The following is an 18930-nucleotide window of genomic DNA, read 5'->3' as shown; positions in this document are numbered from 1 at the left end:
GTCTGTAACCACTTATCAGGTTCATGGTTGCGGTGGGTCCAGAGTCTGGAATCACTGGCCGCAAGACAGGATCATACCCTGGAGGGGGCACCAGTACTTCACAGGGCGATACACACACACACACACACACTCTCACACATTCACTCACACCTATGGACACTTTTTGAGTCACCAATTCACCTACCAACGTATGTTTTTGGACCGTGGTAGGAAACTGGAGCACCCGGAGGAAACCCACACGGATACCAAGCTCCTCACAGACAGTCACCCAGAGAAGGACTTGAACCCACAACCCCAGGAACCTGAAGCTGTGTGACTGCGACACTACCTGCTGCAGGTTGGGCAGTATGATGGTAAAACTGTATAATATGATTTTGGAAAAAATTTGTTGGTATTTGAAAATGATACAGTATGGGAAAATGATAAGGGAAAAAAATTGAAAACGCCCCCCTCCCTTCTGCTCATTGTAAGATTGTAACGCCCAGAAACCAATCATTTTGGCTGCGTTCCTAACCACTCTGCCCCTCTTCAGCAGTGGTACTGTATAAGGTACAGTATTATAAAATGTGATACTGCACAATTCTAATATTATAGCATAAGTGCTTATAAGAATCCTTTGCAGGTTATTGTTTTGTTGGCGTTTAATAGAATTTTCAGTAATATTCCATCTGGCAAAGGACATTGTAAATATTTAAATAGCAGAGTTAAATTCAGGTCTAGAAAGTAAAAATCTTTCTCAGAATTTTGTTCCAACTGCCCTGACCCCTTTGAGGTCGGTTTGGTCAGACAGTTAGAGCGAAATCTTGGAAAGGATAATATTTACTTTTAATTTCACTTTTTTACCTTACCTATTAAACAGTCAGTATGTTGTTTGGATTCTAACTGGATGTCTGCTGGGCTACTTCTCTATTACTACAGGCATTTATGTGTGAGTTAAAATGTGAGTTATATCTGAGTGTATCTCATATTCCATATGGTTACCATATGATGAATCTGCCTTCCTTGTTTTCAGTAGCCCGTGTGTTGTTCGGCGAGGCTGTGCTTAATGTAATTTTCTCGCCTGATACTTGTTTGGTAAATACAGTGCCATCTGCTGCGCCAGTCATGTTAAATCCTCCTACCCTTATCCCTCTCTACAAAGCAGAACAGAGGCTAAAAGTGGATTATCCTCTATGCATCAGTACATCACCACAACTCTCTTCTCTAACACTGTGTACCCTTTTACTTATCCTTTTACATTCAGCGTTTCATTGTGAGGAAAATATAAAGACTGTACTTTAAGACTTTAATGTGGTGTTAATGCAGCAAAGTCTTGGTAACTCCAGGATTGTCTGAATCAAATGTCAGCTTCAGTTTACAGTAAATATTGAAACTGTACTGTACATGGTGGAAATTTGATCTATCAGTGGTTGGCTGTTTGCACAGTGCTGCAGGTGTTTTTGTCACTCATACTGATATCAGCATTAGTCAGTCTGAGCTACTGAGCTTCTATATGGAATACAGGAAAATGGCCTACTGTAAAAGTCCCTTTTTTGTTTTTGGCAAAATATAACGAAATATTGGCAAATGAATGAACATGTAAAAGCATTACCAAAAATATCTGTAGAGCTGAGAGTTTCTACAAATAAACATCTAGTGCCAATGACCCTTATTCAATAATTTTGCATACATTTGAAACGTAAAACGAGGGATTTGACCTGATTTTGAATTCAGTGATTGTATTCAACTTTGTGAATGAACGCCTATATAATTTTTAAATCTTTGCAAGAAGTTATTAGTATTAGGTTCTAAGCTGTGATTTGTAGTTGATTTCACTCATTACTCAATTACTGAATTTATGTTCTATGAATATGTGCCTCTAAATTCTATCACAAGATATTTTATAGGGAATTGTCTAATTTGTCTAAATTGTTGTTAATTTGGGTTGAAGGGTTATGAAAGAAACACTTCTGAACTGCTTAAAGAACAGTTCTGAGTGGTTGATTAGTTTCAATAGTTATGACCATCTTAACGTGCAGCAGGTGGCAGAGTAGTCTGCACCAATTGCTGTAGGTTTGTTTTTCCATTTTTGTTTGTTTCAGGATTACAGCTGCTCATAATCTCATTTATAGTAATGCAGTTTAACAAGCCAACTAGAGCTTTGCAGGATATACACACGTCCTGTTGTCATCACATACATGCACAGTGTCTCCCCACGTTTGATTTTGATTGGTTTGTGCTTAGAATCCCATTAATGGACACACCTCTTTTCCGTATGGCATAACACGACTTTCTATATTGCTGTTGCAGTTTCTTTACCTTCAGGTGGCATTGTTCCACTGTCCTGTCCTCTCTCTCTCTCATCCCCTCAGAAAATAAGGCATACGTTTCAGCATTTTTATGTTTTTCATGCTGTTTATTCACATACTCATCAGACACAATTTCAGTTAAATATTTTATCTCCTCCTCTCCACAAGTGCTTCTTCTTTTAGGTTTTTTACTGGGTGTTTTAATCTATGATTGGTCTGAAAGTCCGAACCATTCAAAAAGTGTTTTCACACTGCATATGAACCACAAGGTTCAGTTTGATAGACCACCTCTTTTGGTCTGATGAAATTTTGGTTCTTTGGTCCGGACCGTGGTTAGAGACACCTTTCACACCTGCAGTTTTGATTCGGATCAAACTGAAAAGTCCGAAAGTCCAAACAAGGTAGGAGTGAAAACGCCCTAAATATTTTAATGATATTATGTACTGTAGATGATGAAAATGTCTAGTTCTGTATTGTTGTAAGTTGAAAAACATTATTCTTGGATTGTTGCACTATTTGTCCATGCAGTATTTTACAGAAACCCTCCCCACCTTTACTACAGAAACACTCCATGTGTCTGACATACTATTTTTAAAGCCAGTTTTTTGTAGCATTACTCAAATTTTTACTTTTAATTTGTAGCCTTTTTGAATGTCAAATCAAATTAAAAATTTGCATATATTTAAAAATATATATAATAATTGTCAGTTTCAACATTTGAAATTTTGTCATATTTTTTTAAATACAATATAGGGTTTAAATGGTTTATACATTGTTACAATCTGTTTTTAAATCAGAGGAATGACCCAACCATTCTCAATTCCTCAAACCCATTTCAAATTCCTTGAAAAAGTGAGAAAGTGATCAGTATGCTTCATATACTATTCTTGCTGCATCATGAATTTGTTTGGCCATATGTACATGTCAGATTTCAGTGTGCTGATTTAATCATCAGCAAAGACCAGTGAAACCAGTTCTAGAAGAAGCCATGCATACCCAAGAAATTACACTGCCACCCCATGCGTCACAGGTGACGTTTCATACTCAAGATTGTTTGAAGTCCCTGTCTTATTCTACATTTTGACCTTCACATCACATTGGTAAATAATCCTGATGTCATCAGAATTTCAGCCTGGATCTGCTGTGCTTGGGGCAGATGAGAGTTTTGAGTTTTGTAGTTGAAGGTGGCAAAATGAATGTAAAAATCATGTTGAGGACTTCATTCCAAAAGTCTGGCTTCAGTAGTAATCTCAGACCAGTATCAGAGGTGTCACAGCAGTGGAAACAAAATTTTTACTTGCTGAACCTGAAGTGTAGCTTATTTTTTTTTATTTATTTATTTTTTTCTTCTTTTGAAGTTTACAGCACATAGTCAGTATTGACACTTTCACCATTGCACAATATAAACTGTTTTGTCGGTGTAGTTTTTGTGTTTTACTGCTCTAAAAATGTTCCTGTCACCAGTTGATGTGGTCTACCTAGGGCTTCATTGCTGCAAATGAATTTAAACCTGCCATAGACTATTACATCTTCAAATTATTATGTACTGTTGTTTTTGGAACCCTCTCTGATGCACTTTTAGGTCATGGGTAATTGAACATGGATTTTCAATAGCCTGCTTTTCCTGGTACTAAGTGTTGGTCAGAATATTAAGTGGGGTCCAAATAAGCAACAAGCATAATCTGCATTTTATTTCATTAAGCTTGAAATGTGTATGTGAGTATGTGAGTTGTGTATGCTGGCAGCTTGACAAAAGATTCACAAAATGTGGTAAAATAAGAAGACGTACTGATGTTGTTAAAGTTTTGAATTTGAATTGATTTTACATGTATGCTGATCTACCCCCTGGCTCAGTTTATTGGCCTAAAGCCTCTAGGAACATGGGAAACATGGCAGGATCAGACCATTCTCATCACTGGCAATAGCTTTAGAGTCCAAACCACTGGCATGCTAATAATTATATGTGAGTGCTTTCACCTACTGTGAAATTCATTGTACTTGTCATTGTTCATGTCTACTGTGGAAAGATGGTTGGTAAATAGTTCTCTGTGTAATCACACAAAGATTAAACAGACTACAAATGTATGGAAAGCATGAAAGTCTTAACTTTGGTATTACCATTATATCACATGCCCAAACAGATATCTGTATTACAACATAATGAATATCGGTTGCAGGTTATAGAATGATGTGAACATTTTTGGCGTATTATTTCCATGTTTTTTTGTCTATAAGTATAACACACTTTTGTAATCATGGAGTGTAAATGTAACTAATGTTCCAAATGCTTCATTTACATTGGATAAGAGACAATAACTAGGTTAGTCCTCAAAAGTTTTTATTGTTGGATACGCATTTCTGTCAGAAACACATGTTCAGGACCTTCCACACACAGTACAGTTATATATAGATTAAACATATGTGATTTTAGGTTTTCATTATACATTATTTATATTCATTGTGCCCAGTCCAGCGTGTTTTCCAGCCATGCACTCTTGTAGGGTCCAGACCCCCAGTGACTTTGGTCAGAATAAAGCAATTATAGAAAATGAAAGAATGAATGAATACTCATTGTGTTTGTGTATGTAATATAAATGTAACTTAATATTGCTCACTGTGTCTCAATAGTTACTCAGTATTCAATATTTAGAGATTCTCAGTGTATGGAATCTCTGCTTAATATGCTTTCTTTCTTGATCATGTTTGCTGAGTGATTGCTGACAAGCAATTTCTGATGTTTGCCATTTTAATTCAAAACACTTTTTATAAATTTCTTCACCAGTTGCTAACTCCCCTGTCTGTATTCATGTTGGAAAAAGCTCCAGTGTTTGTACACAACACTAGCTCGATAAATAGGAAAAAAATTAAGGTATGGACTGAAAATGCTCCATTGGTGAGAGATGTTGAGTTATTTTTGCTGTTACAGGTTACATAAGGTAGGACTGATTCCAAATTAAGGAGACCGCTAAATTTATGAAAGTAACAAAATACTGAATGTGCTACAAAACTAACCAGCTTGGGTTACAAATTAGTAATTCAGGCAGTGAATAAAATCGTACAGACAAATTACACTTAAGCTACATACATGCTACAGTCCAATTTCATAGGCAAACATACTGTTCTACCTTAAACATTGCAGATCTTCTGAATGAAAATAAATGGGGAGTTTGTATTGTTGCGAGAACATTAGTTTCCCAGAATCGTCTATGTTACCTATCATAGTTCCCCTGAATGGTCAATGTCCCAAAGACACTTTGAGCTAGTCTAGGACCTGTTTTTTAGGGAATACAAATATACAATGTGAGCTTGTTGGTAGAGTGTAATGTGTTTAAGCTTTTATTTTATAATAATTGTGGACAAAATTTTTAAAAGGGATTTTAACTCAAAAGATCAGAAGTTGAATGTATCTGTGAACCTGATAGTCTTAGGTACATAGGTTGTCTTTGCTGAGGGATCACTGTAATTAACAGTCCTGTATTTTGGCTGTGACCTTGGAAATTTTTCACCCCCTACCATTTCTGGAATCTGATTATGTTGAGTATTCTCTGTGTTCACACTCTGGGAATTACTTTCTGGTACCTTTTCTGACATTTTTTTGCTGTTTGTCTCATCATTTTTCATGTGACCCACAAAATTATCTTGCCAGTTTTCATTACCATCTTGACCCACTGAATCAACATAGTCACTTGGTGTACATTCATTTTCGATTTGACCTTGGTGTTGAGGTATTTTGCTGTCATAAAATACAAAAGGTGTCATGTCTGATTGTTTCATCTGTGGGAGAGAACCAGAAAAGGTCATGATCTCATCTGTTTGTACAAGCCTCTTGCTATCTGTGCCCATAGGTTTGGTTTTTTCAAAGGAAAGACAGCTGCTGGAAATAATATTCTGTTCCAGTGAATGTGATCCATGGCTTCTTTGTGTGATTAGAGAAGGGTAAGGGTCTGCCTCTGTCTTTGCTGTCTCTCTTTGACCCTCCTCCAATTTCAGTGCCATAGCATTCCACTCTATATTTTTTGCCTCAAATAAAGGACCCCCTTGACTTCCCATGTGGATTTCTTGCTGAGATTCAACTGCTGACTTTTCTTCTTTCTTTGGAAATGCAGGATCTTTGTGACTGTTAAATAGCACATTTTGTTCAGGCCAACTTGACGAACCTTGAGCCTTAAACGGAGAAAATCCTTTACTTGTTCGAAGCTCAGAGGATGGTGGATTAAAAGTTGGGGTCAGTTCTTGCACATGGCAAGGAGCATCCATAATTTTCCTATGCAGATGTTGTAAATGTTCAGTGGCTGAAGTTTCTTTGCCATGTTGTTTTTCCAAGCTCTTTAAGACTGTGGATTCAGATGTTTGCCGTTTTTCAAATGGAGAGTCCAGACACGAGTTTGAAGCCAACAAATTGTTCTCAACATAGTCCAAACTCTCAATTACAGGTTTTGATGAACAGGCAAGTACCCAGGCATCAGGCTGTTGTAGAATGGTAGCAAGACATCTCCTCTGTGGGATCTCTATCTCTTGAAGTCCATGCTGAATCTTACATTCAAAGTTCTCCACAACAGGAATGAAGGAAAATAACTCAACTTTTCCAAACTTCACTTTCTGCTTAGCTGTTTTAGGTTCTATTGTCTGTGGTAAATACTGGCCAGAGATGTCTGTGTTGTTGTTGTTTAACTGGCCTGATGTATCTACATGACTGTTCACCTTGTCCAAGGCATGGATATTGTTGTTCAATTTACCTAAGGTATCTTCATCATGATTTAACTGTTGATTCAGAAACTGGAAAGAGAAATTTACACTATTGTTCGACTGTCCTTCGGTATGTGCTTGTTTGTTTACTTGTTCCAATTCGCAGTCCAGGTTGCTGTTTAACTGGAAATAGAGCTCTGTCTCCTCTTTCATTTTGCCTAAAATGTCTGTATCTTTCTTCACCTGGCAAGAGGTATCAGCAAAATTTTTTAACTGGCCCATGCAATTTTCATATACCTGCCCTAAGGTATCTACATCATTGTTCACTCTGCCATTGATAGTTAGATCATTCTCCTTAGGGCCTGGGATTTCTACAACACCATTGATCTGGCCTGAGATGTCTATATCATTGGTCATAGGACCCAAGATATCTACATCATTGTTGATCTGGCCAGAGATAGATACATCTTTGGTTATAGGACCCAAGATATCTTTAACACCATTGATCTGGCCAGAGATAGCTACATCATTGGTCATAGGACCCAAGATATCTACATCATTGTTGATCTGGCCAGAGGTAGCTACATCATTGGTCATAGGACCCAAGATATCTACATCATTGTTGATCTGGCCAGAGATAGATTCATCTTTGGTTATAGGACCCAAGATCTGGCCAGAGATAGGTACATCTTTGGTTATAGGACCCAAGATATCTACATCATTGTTGATGTGGCCAGAGATAAGTACATCTTTGTTTATAGGACCCAAGATATCTACATCATTGTTGACGTGGCCAGAGATAAGTACATCTTTGGTTATAGGACCCAAGATATCTACATCAATGTTGATCTGGCCAGAGATGGATACATCACTGGTTATAGGGCCCAATATATCTACATCATTGTTGACGTGGCCAGAGATAAGTACATCTTTGGTTATAGGACCCAAGATTTCTACATCACTGTTGACCTGGCCAGAGATATCTCCATCATTGTTCACTTGATTCAAAATTTTTGCATTATTATTCAGTTTTTTGGAAACAATGGTTTGTTCTACCTCAAAAGGACTGCACAGAATTGTTCTGTCTACTACTGGAAGACTACTTTGTTGCTCCTCAACATTATTGTTCACTTTTGAACTTGGATAATTACCTGTATTCTGTTTCAGACAGGACTGTTGTTTGTCAAGAATTCCTATATTCTGACCACTCTTTTGTTTATACAATTCCTTTGTGCTGTTTGGAAAGAACACATCTGTACATTTGTGCTTCTTATTCTGAATCAAATCCTTTCTGCTTTGCACATTTGCCAGAGACTCAAATTTCTTCATGATACTCGATAAAAGCGGACCTTTGCTGAGCTGTCTGACTAGTCTCTGTGGCCCTTGCACTTTGCTTGTCTCGAGACCTCTCTCTTTCTGCTCAACTGCTACAAACTTGGCAATCATATCCTGCACCCTTGACCTCCCGCCCTTAATCCCTCGTCCTGAATCAGTGCTAGGTCTGTCCACTTCCTTAGTTACTTGAAGTCCTTTGAAATTCAGTGATCCCACTTCCCTCCTGTGGGTTACTGCTGGCTTTGGAGTAGCCGAGAGAAACTTAGATTGCAAAAGCTGAAAAGTAGTTAAGCGACAAGTAGAATTACCCCCTGATGGTTTCTTGCGAATCCTACTCATGTTGTCCATTTTAACGGTCTTCTCCTGGTTGTCAGGATGCCGATTTGGCAGCTCCTGGGTGAGGTATTGTAGAAGAGTGTCCAGAATATCTCTAATCACTGGACTGGATGACCGATCCAAGACTAGCCGTTTAAGTGTCCTGACATTCACTGTTGTGCTGGTCTCTGTGGCAATAACTCCTTGATGCTCCTCCTGCTGTGGTCTGCATGAAATGAAAAGGGTCCTTTTTTGTACTCAGAATAGAGCAGCAAAATCCTAAATAGAGGGTTTGTAATAGGCACTTCTCTATGTAATTAGGTCTGCACTGTATCTTGTCAAGTAGCAAGTGCGAGGGCAGGAGTGAGGATTTGGTGATGGTTATTCTGTAAGAACTAGAGCCACTGCTGTAAAGTTTCTTTGTGCATTTGATTTGAATAAGGGCTGGGGGGTGTTTATAGCATGAACATAACACAACGGAAGCATGTTTAGATGGATTTTGGGTAGTGGGGGTTACTTAAGCACCTTTCACACTGCATATTTTCGACATTACACATTTCCAAAAAGTTCTTATTCTTTTTGGAAAAGTTTATGAGAAGGTTAGAATTTCAGAATCACTGCATGATGTGTGAAAGAACTTTTAGGGTTCTAGGTTAAGGTATTTGCAGTAGACCCCTTAAGCTCTATGTTTATTATTGTTTATTATTGTATACAAATTAACATGTAAAATAATGAAATCCTGATTCATTTAGCAATTACTAGGGAATTTGATGCAAATAATGTATTTATGACAGTGATAACGGAACCATAGAATTTAAGGGGTTACAGTATCAAGGTTTCCATATTACCATTTCCATATGCCCTATTATATGTCTAAAAGTTTATTATAGTTAGGAACAGAATTATGGTGAGAAATAAAATTAATACCAATGAAGGTCTCTTACAAAGGACTTTTAATTAATTTACATAATATATACATGCACCAGAACATTTAATATAGTATTCCTGGCCAGATTATCATGGGCTTTCTGGTAAAACTACATATTAGTTGCTTGTAGTGCCATCTATTGGAGCACAGCTGTCAGTGGAATCAAATTGCTTATCATCACTGGCCAATGAAAAAAAAAATCTCATCCTCTTAACTTTCAACAGAAGTCAATGTAAAACATTTGTATAATTCATTGTAATTTTGGAGCATTTCTATTGGTCCATTCATCATTCAAATTTGACACAATGTAAAGGACAGCTGCGGTGTTCAAATTATCTAGTAAAAAAAAAAACACAAAAACTGAGACGTTTTACATTGGGCAGCGACAATATACTGTCACTGAAATGTATGCTTTTTTGTTCTTAAACACAGTTAAATTAATTATTTTGTATGACTTCTGTATTTTGATGTAAAAAACCCATTTCCATAATGTTTTTTGTAAAATGCAATAAAACAACAATATGTGATTTTAAAAAAATTATCTTAAACCTTTATTTAACTTACAAAACTACAAAGAATAGATTTCCAGTGTTTTCACTGAACAACTTCATTCATTCTTTCATTTATTGTCTGTGGCCACTTATCCAGTTCAGGGTTGCAGTCCTACCTGGAATATGAACATCTTGATTGTATTTTGTAAATATAAACACATAAAGAAATTGATGCATGCAACCCATGCCAAAAACATTACCTTTCCTTTTAGTGACTCTGTTGAAGTGTTTGAGAACTAAGGATACAAATTGTTTAAATTTTGCAAATGGAATTTTTGCTCGTTCTGACTGGATACAAGGCTTCAGATGCTCCATAGTCTGTGGTTGAAATTACCTGATAATCCTCTTTGTGAAGTGACATAGGACACTGATCTGGATTGCAGGCAGGCCAGTCAAGCACACAACTATGCATCTATGAATCCATTTTGTTGTAGCATGTACAGAATTTGGCCTGGCATTGTCTTGCTGAAATAACCATGTTCTCTTCAGGAACAATATGGTCAATATGACATATGTCTCTGGAAAAACCCAGCGTTCACCTCCACATCAATGTAAGAACCCGGCACAGTTATACTGCCATGATGCAACACCCATACCATGAGAGATGTTGGCTTTTGCAGCTATCGCTGACAGAAGTCTTGAGGCACATTTCCCCATTAGCCTCAGAAATACCATGCTAATTTTTCATGAAAAGAAGCTGAAATATGGACTCCTCTGGCCACAGTGCACTACGCTACTGTTTTTGGACATCTAAAATGAGCTTGGTTAATGTTCCCTGTATATATTTCACGTTCATCTGTTTATAATGTAATTCTTCAGTGTGACATGAATTTTTTATAAAATTGTCACTGCTATTTTGCCCCTGTTCCAACTTTTTTTTTGGAGTGTGTTGTAGACATCAGATATTTAATTTGTTTAACTATACTAAACACAGCCAAGTTTTTCACTGAAACCACTGGATTTTTTTCTTTGTACTTTTAAAATATTAAATGATTTAAAATATCATTAAAATAAAGTTTCAAGTGAATTTTTATAAATTCACAATGTCCCAACATTTCTGGAAATTGGGCTCATACATTGTACTACTGTCTATTTTGTTTTTTAGTTACAGCTCTTAAAGTGTAGTAAAATTCAGTCCATGCTTGCAGTTGCAGCAGTTACATTCAGAACCTAAAATACAGGTCTGTTAATTAACAAAGGTGAGGTTGTCAGAGAGAGGAGGATGCTGGGTAAAATACGGGAAGTAAAGCAGCCTTAGAATCATTTTCTCATGAGGGTCAGTTACTTCTCTGAATACTTTTCTGCAGCTGCTGCCTTGTATAGTTTGGATCCTAGTTCTTCCAGTTTTTCCCTCTTATCCAGGTCTTGGTATAGCCCAGCAGGAACCTGGTTGATCCCATAAAGCAGCCCATAGAGACATCCAGCAATCAGCCCTGTAGCGCTGCTCTCTCCTGAAACAGAGGTAGTGAAGCAAATTCCTTACAGATTACATTTGAAGTCAAATTGTACATTATTTTCAATTCTCAGAATTTAAAACTACAATTATGTTTGAACTGGAGTAATTTGTACAACTTTAAGAGCTATACATCTATTGTATATATATTGTTGAAGTTGATTAATCTGTGAGACCTGTATTAGATACTGTTTTTCTTAAAAGCCCATGCATGTACAATGTCTGATACTACCCTTAATGTTTTATTTATATTCTAAATGGCTATTAAGTACCAGTTATTTATTTATCAGGAGCTATGTTTGATATGTTTGGATATCACTTGCATAAGGAAGGGAAATGTCAAAATATGTCAAATGTTCATGTGTCCAGTTTTCACTGGGAGAAAACAACCCAATACTGTGGATTTGAGAAAAATACCTGTTATTGAGAAAAATAAATCCACATAAAAATAGAATTATTTCTAGTGAAACAAAGAAACAGCTGATGTCTTTGAAACAATGGACTGGCCACCACAGTCATCACACCTCATTAATATTGAATATGTTAGAGATCATGACAAATTGTAGCAAACCTCTGAGACTGTATTACAAGGTTTGAAAAATATCCCTTTAGAATTTTTTTAAAAATCGCAAGTTAATAAAATAACCGGTTACAGACAATGAATGAATAAAGTAAATAAAATGATAACTTGTACACTCAAATGGGAAGTTATTTTGTGGAAATCTGGAAGAATATTTGAATACCTGTCTACATTTTCCAAGTCTAATATAAAAGTCATTTTTTACTTTATGCTTAAAATATGAATATTAACATATCCTTTGAACATTTGCATTTTTTGCATGTTGGTTTTGTTCATTGTTGATGCTTCACCTCCATGCAACATGGCCCGTTTACACAGCTCCCCCCAGTCTGAGCCTGCAGCCAGCAGGGCATCATAAGCAATCATGGGAGCATCATGGCCCCTCCGCCCTGGACGACCTTCTGAGCTCCAGTGCTTATACACCTGAGAGACATGAAGGGTAATCAAGTTTTATTTGTTTTCACTTTAGTAGTTATTAGTTCTTATTTCTGGTTATTAATTATTTTAACTTATATTTTACTTATATATTTTACTTATATTTATAGTACAATTGTAATTAGATATAGACATTTAGAAGTGCATGAAAGGTGCAATTTCTTGCATGAAAACATGGGTAGCAGTTATTGGCTGGTATAAAAAATATATATATATATATATATATATATATATCCAACCTTATCAGTCTCTTCTGCATCATAGCTGTTAGGTAAGAGAGGCTTGTTTTGACCATCCTCCTCAATGCCCCTTTCTTCCAGATAGAACTGCCATTTGGCCTCAAAGTAAAACCAGTGCTCTTGGTATTCTGGGGGTGGGAGATTAATAAATAATAAACATTTTCATATCATATATTAAATAAATACACTAAGCATTTAGTAAAGCTTATTTACTACCCATAAATATCCATAAATCTTGAAAATATAGTGATTCATTCAGGAATAAATAAAGCAATAAGATCCTCCATCTCATATGAGTGGTACATAGAGAAAAAAATATATAAAAACTTTTTTTCTGTATGTGTGTGTTCCTTAAACCATTATGTCACACACATCTATAAACATATCTTACATAATGTCACCTCACCTGCCATGTGACGTATAGTTTTCCTGCAGTAATCTTCTGCCTTTGGTATCACCTTCATGAGATCCCGGCCCCAGTTCACCACTGACTTTCCTTGTATTGCATATGAAGCAAAGAGGGCAGTACACAAAGAGCCTAGGAACCCTGCACATAAAACCACATTAGTCTTGCTCACAGTAAGTGCGTTGAACTAGATGTGATTTTCTGAGGCTGAAGGATGATGCAGTACCAGTGGGATGGTTATGGGTCATCCGGCCTGTTTCAATGCTCACTTCCACTAGGGTGTCTAGTCTTTCAGGCTGCCAGTAGCGCATACCCACACACATAGCCTTTGCAGCTGCACCAAAACCAGAACCTTGAAATATGAGTAAGATAACATGTTATTATGAGGGATACCAGCATATAGAAAAGCCACAATAAGTCATTGCTAGTTGGACCAGCCATTCAAATTAAGGTGTACCTTTCTCATTGAACGGTGTATGCCAGGCAAGCAGGTAATTGTTGGGTTTGAGGAAAGCACAGCCTTCAGCTGTGCTGGGGTCAGAGGTTTGGCCCTTCAGGGAAACCATGGCTTCAACATACAGACGCACCAACTCTCTGTACAGATCTTCCAGACACCAGTAATCTTTGTAAAACACACATTAAAATAGTGATTCTGCTGTGTTGTACATGATACTTATCGTACAAGATATTAACACATTTCTCAGTGCTAAGGATCATGCAACAGGAATGCACAAAAAATGTGGACATATTCACTATCTCTCCAGCCACATACGTATTTTGATGCCATCATGTGGCATTAGCATGCTTAGCATTCCAGCCAGTTGAGCAGTAGTGTGTCAGGCTAAGTTTAGCTCTGATTAGAAGTGCAGCTCAACATATGTGTGTGTGTAAAGGGGAGTGTGTATTGGTGGAAGGGTTAGGTTGGAATACTTTCCGGATATCAGTGGGCTCTGTGAGGCCCATGCCCTCAATTCCCTCACATCGCTAAATCAGACGACTTAGCTCATTTATAGCTCTAGCAGACTTAAGGGTTTTCACAGTGGGTGTGGGTGTAAATCTAAAGGGTGGGAACCTGAGGACATGATGAAAGGAGGTCTAGTTAGCCGTTGTTATTAGGGTTCTTATTATTCACATTACCTCAGGCACTCTAAGTCAGAAATATACTTGTAATCCATAAGTAGTCACACAGCCAAGTCACGTTCAGTATCTGATGCTTGATTCTTTAGATTTGCACTTGTATGGTGCTTTTCCACTGCATAATACCTACTCTACTCGGCTCGACTTGCTTTTTAGTCCATGGTCCCTGGTAGTTTTTCTACGAGCACCCCCCAAATGAAGTCAGTGACATCATAAAATACTGTCCCTAATGGGAGACGTGGGCCACAACAACAGCAGCGGTAATATTAAGTGCTGTTTATTTGTTGTGTATTTGTGTGTTGTATTTGTGTTTTGGGACTGAATATGACTCCATGCCCCAGTTCAGATGAATCCATGTGGTTTATTGTTTCTTGTTGCTCTGTCCAATCCTCGATGGAGTCTTCTGTCATCTATCAATTCAAGGAGTGTTTGTACCTCTTCAAAAGACCAAGGAATAATTTTACAAGCTGCCATTGTAGGATAAAATAAACATGATCACTACAGTAGTGTGCAGATTTTACAAACGCCTATTTTGTGCTGGCTTTGTGCATTTCATCATGATGGACAAGTTTCTCTGGTGATTCAGCACTCTGTAGAGTTTACACGTCAAGTTTAGTCCCTACTTGGCTCACCTGGAAACATGACCAAGCAAGTACTACAAAGTACCTGGTAACAAATTTGCCTAATAGAAAAGCAAAAAGTAGAGAAGAGCCAAGCAACATAGGTAACATGCAGTGGAAAAAGCCATGCAATATGGTCAAAATATCCACCCATTTGGCAGTGAAGTAGTCGTTAGATCTTTAGCTAAATTCTCAGGGTCTGTTGTACTGTTTGTACACTGTTTTTGTACTGGATGTACTATGTAAGTTCGCTCATGTTATACTGGTATAGATGTTATGACATAACTTATACAATTACAACTGATGTATTGAAAGAAATACATTCACTCTTAAATTCACTCTTGTTGACTTGTAGCCACAGGGCTAATATCAGTGGGTACACAATAAAGGCCTTGTCCAAATGGATCTAGTCATTTTTGTCTGCCTTTTGGCCTGACTTGATGATGAAAACAGCATTTTAGGTCACTGAAAGCAGAGGTTTTTGAAAATGCTGTCCAAGGTGGAGGTTTTTTAAAACACCATATTGTTTTAATGGGAAATCACATCTTGGCTGAAAGTCAAATAGCTCCTTACTCACTATATAGTAAATTACATAACTCATAAAACTACAATGTACACATGCAGACAGCCTGAGATTTCAGATTCCCACATATGAATAAATATAAATGATGTTGTATAACTAATATAAATGATGTATGCATTTGTAAGTATGGAGTGATTTGGGATTAAACATCTCTGTTTCTCTCATGCTATGTGGTGTTTCGATGTCTCTCTTTAGAAGTACTATGGCCTCCTACTTGACTGGCATGATAATGCAACTGTTTTCGTATTTGTCTGGACGGGTATATTTTCAAAAATGGAGGGAAGAAGATCTGTTTTTTAAAATATCCAAATTTGTGTGGACAGGGCCAATGTAATGAAGCCTACACCTCACCAATTAGCACCATAGCTCAAGCTGAATCAGGGTTATTAATAACCTGAATTGTGACTTCTAAGCAATTGGTTTAGTCATACTCATAGTTTGCGGTCTGAGCATAGACGTCTATGGTTTGTGGGTCAATGTTGAGGATGAAGGAAAGTGCACAAAAATTTAGTGTCCTAATCCCAGAGCCTGTCACTGACTTTGATTAGACCTGGGTTAGGTTTTGAACATAGCCCACCATGCAAGATGATAGCAGTCCAACAACCCTGCCCCACCATTGTCCGGGACTGATACGGGATCATACTGACAAGTTCTATTTTAGGCTCTCATGGCAACTCCAGAGCTTGACTAAAGTTTGGATGCATGGTGCGTGCCCGTGATGTGTTGCAGAGATGGGACAGGAAGGGAACTGACATTTATGTTGAGGTTTCAAAGGATTAAAAATGCCATCAGCACTGGAGTTATTTATTGTCATGATGGAGATTACCTGCGGTCACTGGGCATCAAGATGCCAGCGGATGGGACAAGAGCACAATAGGGAATTTGAACCAAGCCCTATTCTATTATTGTTGCATATTGAGAGTGGAGAGGAGGTGTGTGTGTTTTGGTCTGTGAGAATGCCATTAACTGTTTGTCAAAGAGATTTATCAGATGTCTCTTTGAAGACAGACTCCAGAATGGTGGGTGATGTATTATTTGGAGAAGGACAATAATGGGTGTGTGACTTGGAAAGAGTGCAATGAGAGACTTCTTTCCTGCTATATATGGCAGCTCTTTACAGAGCCCATGATAATAATGACACGAAATATGAGCTCTGATAGATCACAGAGCTTTGAATGTTTGAGGTTCACTTTCTTTCTTCTCCTTTTTACAGAGCAAAAAAAAAAAAAAAAAAGAAATGAAAAATAAAAATAAAAATATGTTTTAAAAATGACAGAGCCCCCCACCCCATTATGTACAGGTGTAATGAGTGGAATTGGTAAGACTTTACAAAAAGGGTACCTTCATTTGTGATTCTTAAGATAGTAATAACAATTAATTAAAAACAATTTATTATCATATATGAGAGCTATTGAAAATGGTAAGTAAGAAATATTTATTTGTCACTGCATTCAATATGAGTTCCATTAAAAATGTGCTGCAAAAGCATTTGTATCAGTTTGATCTGGTCTTGGGGATAATATCGTATCCAAAAGTATGTGTGAGTTTTGCTTTAGACCAGATGCTTTAAAATCCTAACCTTTGATCAAGGTTCCAGACCAGGTCTTTATAATAGCTGCCTGGTACGACACCATACCCAGCCAGTCAGATGCATTAGCAGTTGTAGCTATAGTAGTCTCAGCTACAGACGCTCTGCCCACAAGTTGACAGAGAGTCTGATACTTTCAGTGCATTAATCTGGCCTTACTGTCAGGATTCTGTCAGCTGCATTCTGATTGGCTATATGTACATTCATGTATACACACTTGCATGCATTGTTTTGTACTGGCTCTGGTACTGGTCCGATGTGAATCAAAGACTGCCTCCTTCTACAAGTAATGCCAAAATAGCACACTTGTTATTGGTCATTCTGCATACATTAAATGGCTAAAGGTTTTGTGAGAGTACAGCTATAGTGTCATACTAGCCAGCCATTTTAAAATATCCGGCCTGGAACCTGGATCCAAGATGTGGATTTGAAGACAATTTGAGCAAGCGTGAACCTAGTATATTAATACTTAATATTTTAGATTGTATTTTTAAAAATAAAATCACAATTGCCATTTTAAAAACTACACAAAATTTAGCATAAAATGACAAAAGAGAGTGAGAATGCTTGAATTTTCAATTACAATTATGTTACACAAAAAAACTTTCAATTTTATTAAATATTGTTTATGCTTACATGAGAGAAAATTCGGTTTATTGAATAAAGGTAGTCTCTCCTGCAGTCAAAATCCAAGTAGGTCAGTAGCTCACAGAGTAAGCAATTTTAAAATAAAAAATATAATTGAATTAGTCATTTATACATGCAATTATATGTGGTATTCTCTGTAACAACCCAATGGTTCATGTTAATTCCCAGATATTTATTCTGATCTGCGTGCTACAACACTGTTTTTTCCATCTCACCTGAGTAGGCGTGTCCTTACCTGTGACAAGGGCTTCCGCTGTGATCATGTGCAGTATTGCCCCATCACTCAAAGGCCAGTTGTCAGGGTCCAGCCTGAGGGCTCCTAGCCCCCCAAGAGCTGAGAGCTCTTTCTGAATCTGAGCTCCTGAAAGGCACCACTCCCAACTGCCCTTGCGATATCCAATGGCATCTCCCACAGCGCCCAGGACCATTCCAGCCTGGAACTTCTCCATTAGTGGCCTTTTTAACTCAAAAGCATCTAGGAAAACCTCTTTAGGCCTCTAGTACAGGGCACGCTCTCTCCAATCTTTTCCTGAGCAGATGTTTGGCAGGATTTTAAAGAAGGCCTCCCACCTCAAAGTCTTTGTCCACCTTTTCTTGGCTCTTCGTTAGAGCTTCAATACAGCCCCACCATTTCACTCGTTTGAAGCACTAGACCACAGCTTGACCAAAACCCCTTAAAAGCCCCCTCCTCTGTCCCATACAAGTTACTCTTCTTAATCACCACCATTCATCACTCCCACTCCACACATGCATACACCCACAAACAGGACCTTATCAACAAACCCTCTTTGTGTGGCTGTGATCAGGTGTCTCCTAAAAAGGCAATCCCCATGGCACCATTGCGAGGGTTGAGCTTGTCAGCTGGTCCAGGATCAGCACTAACCCCCCTACACACATCAACCTCCTCCCCCACCCCAAAGACCCAGGACAAGAATGGAGTATTACCAAAGAGCGACAGCTCGGACCCTGCTTGGCGCCAAGTATCTTCAAACAGTGCCCTTTAAGACTGGGAAATAACAAACTCAGTCTGTACACTGTCAGAAAAACTGCCACTGGTGGTGCCCTCAAAGGTACATCTCCAGAACATAACTATTCCTTATTCTAAGTTGCATTAATTTCTTGAATCTATTTTCAACTC

Source organism: Hoplias malabaricus, chromosome 2, assembly GCF_029633855.1.
Source record: "Hoplias malabaricus isolate fHopMal1 chromosome 2, fHopMal1.hap1, whole genome shotgun sequence".
Lineage (NCBI taxonomy): Eukaryota > Metazoa > Chordata > Actinopteri > Characiformes > Erythrinidae > Hoplias > Hoplias malabaricus.
This window is presented reverse-complemented; position numbering follows the sequence as displayed.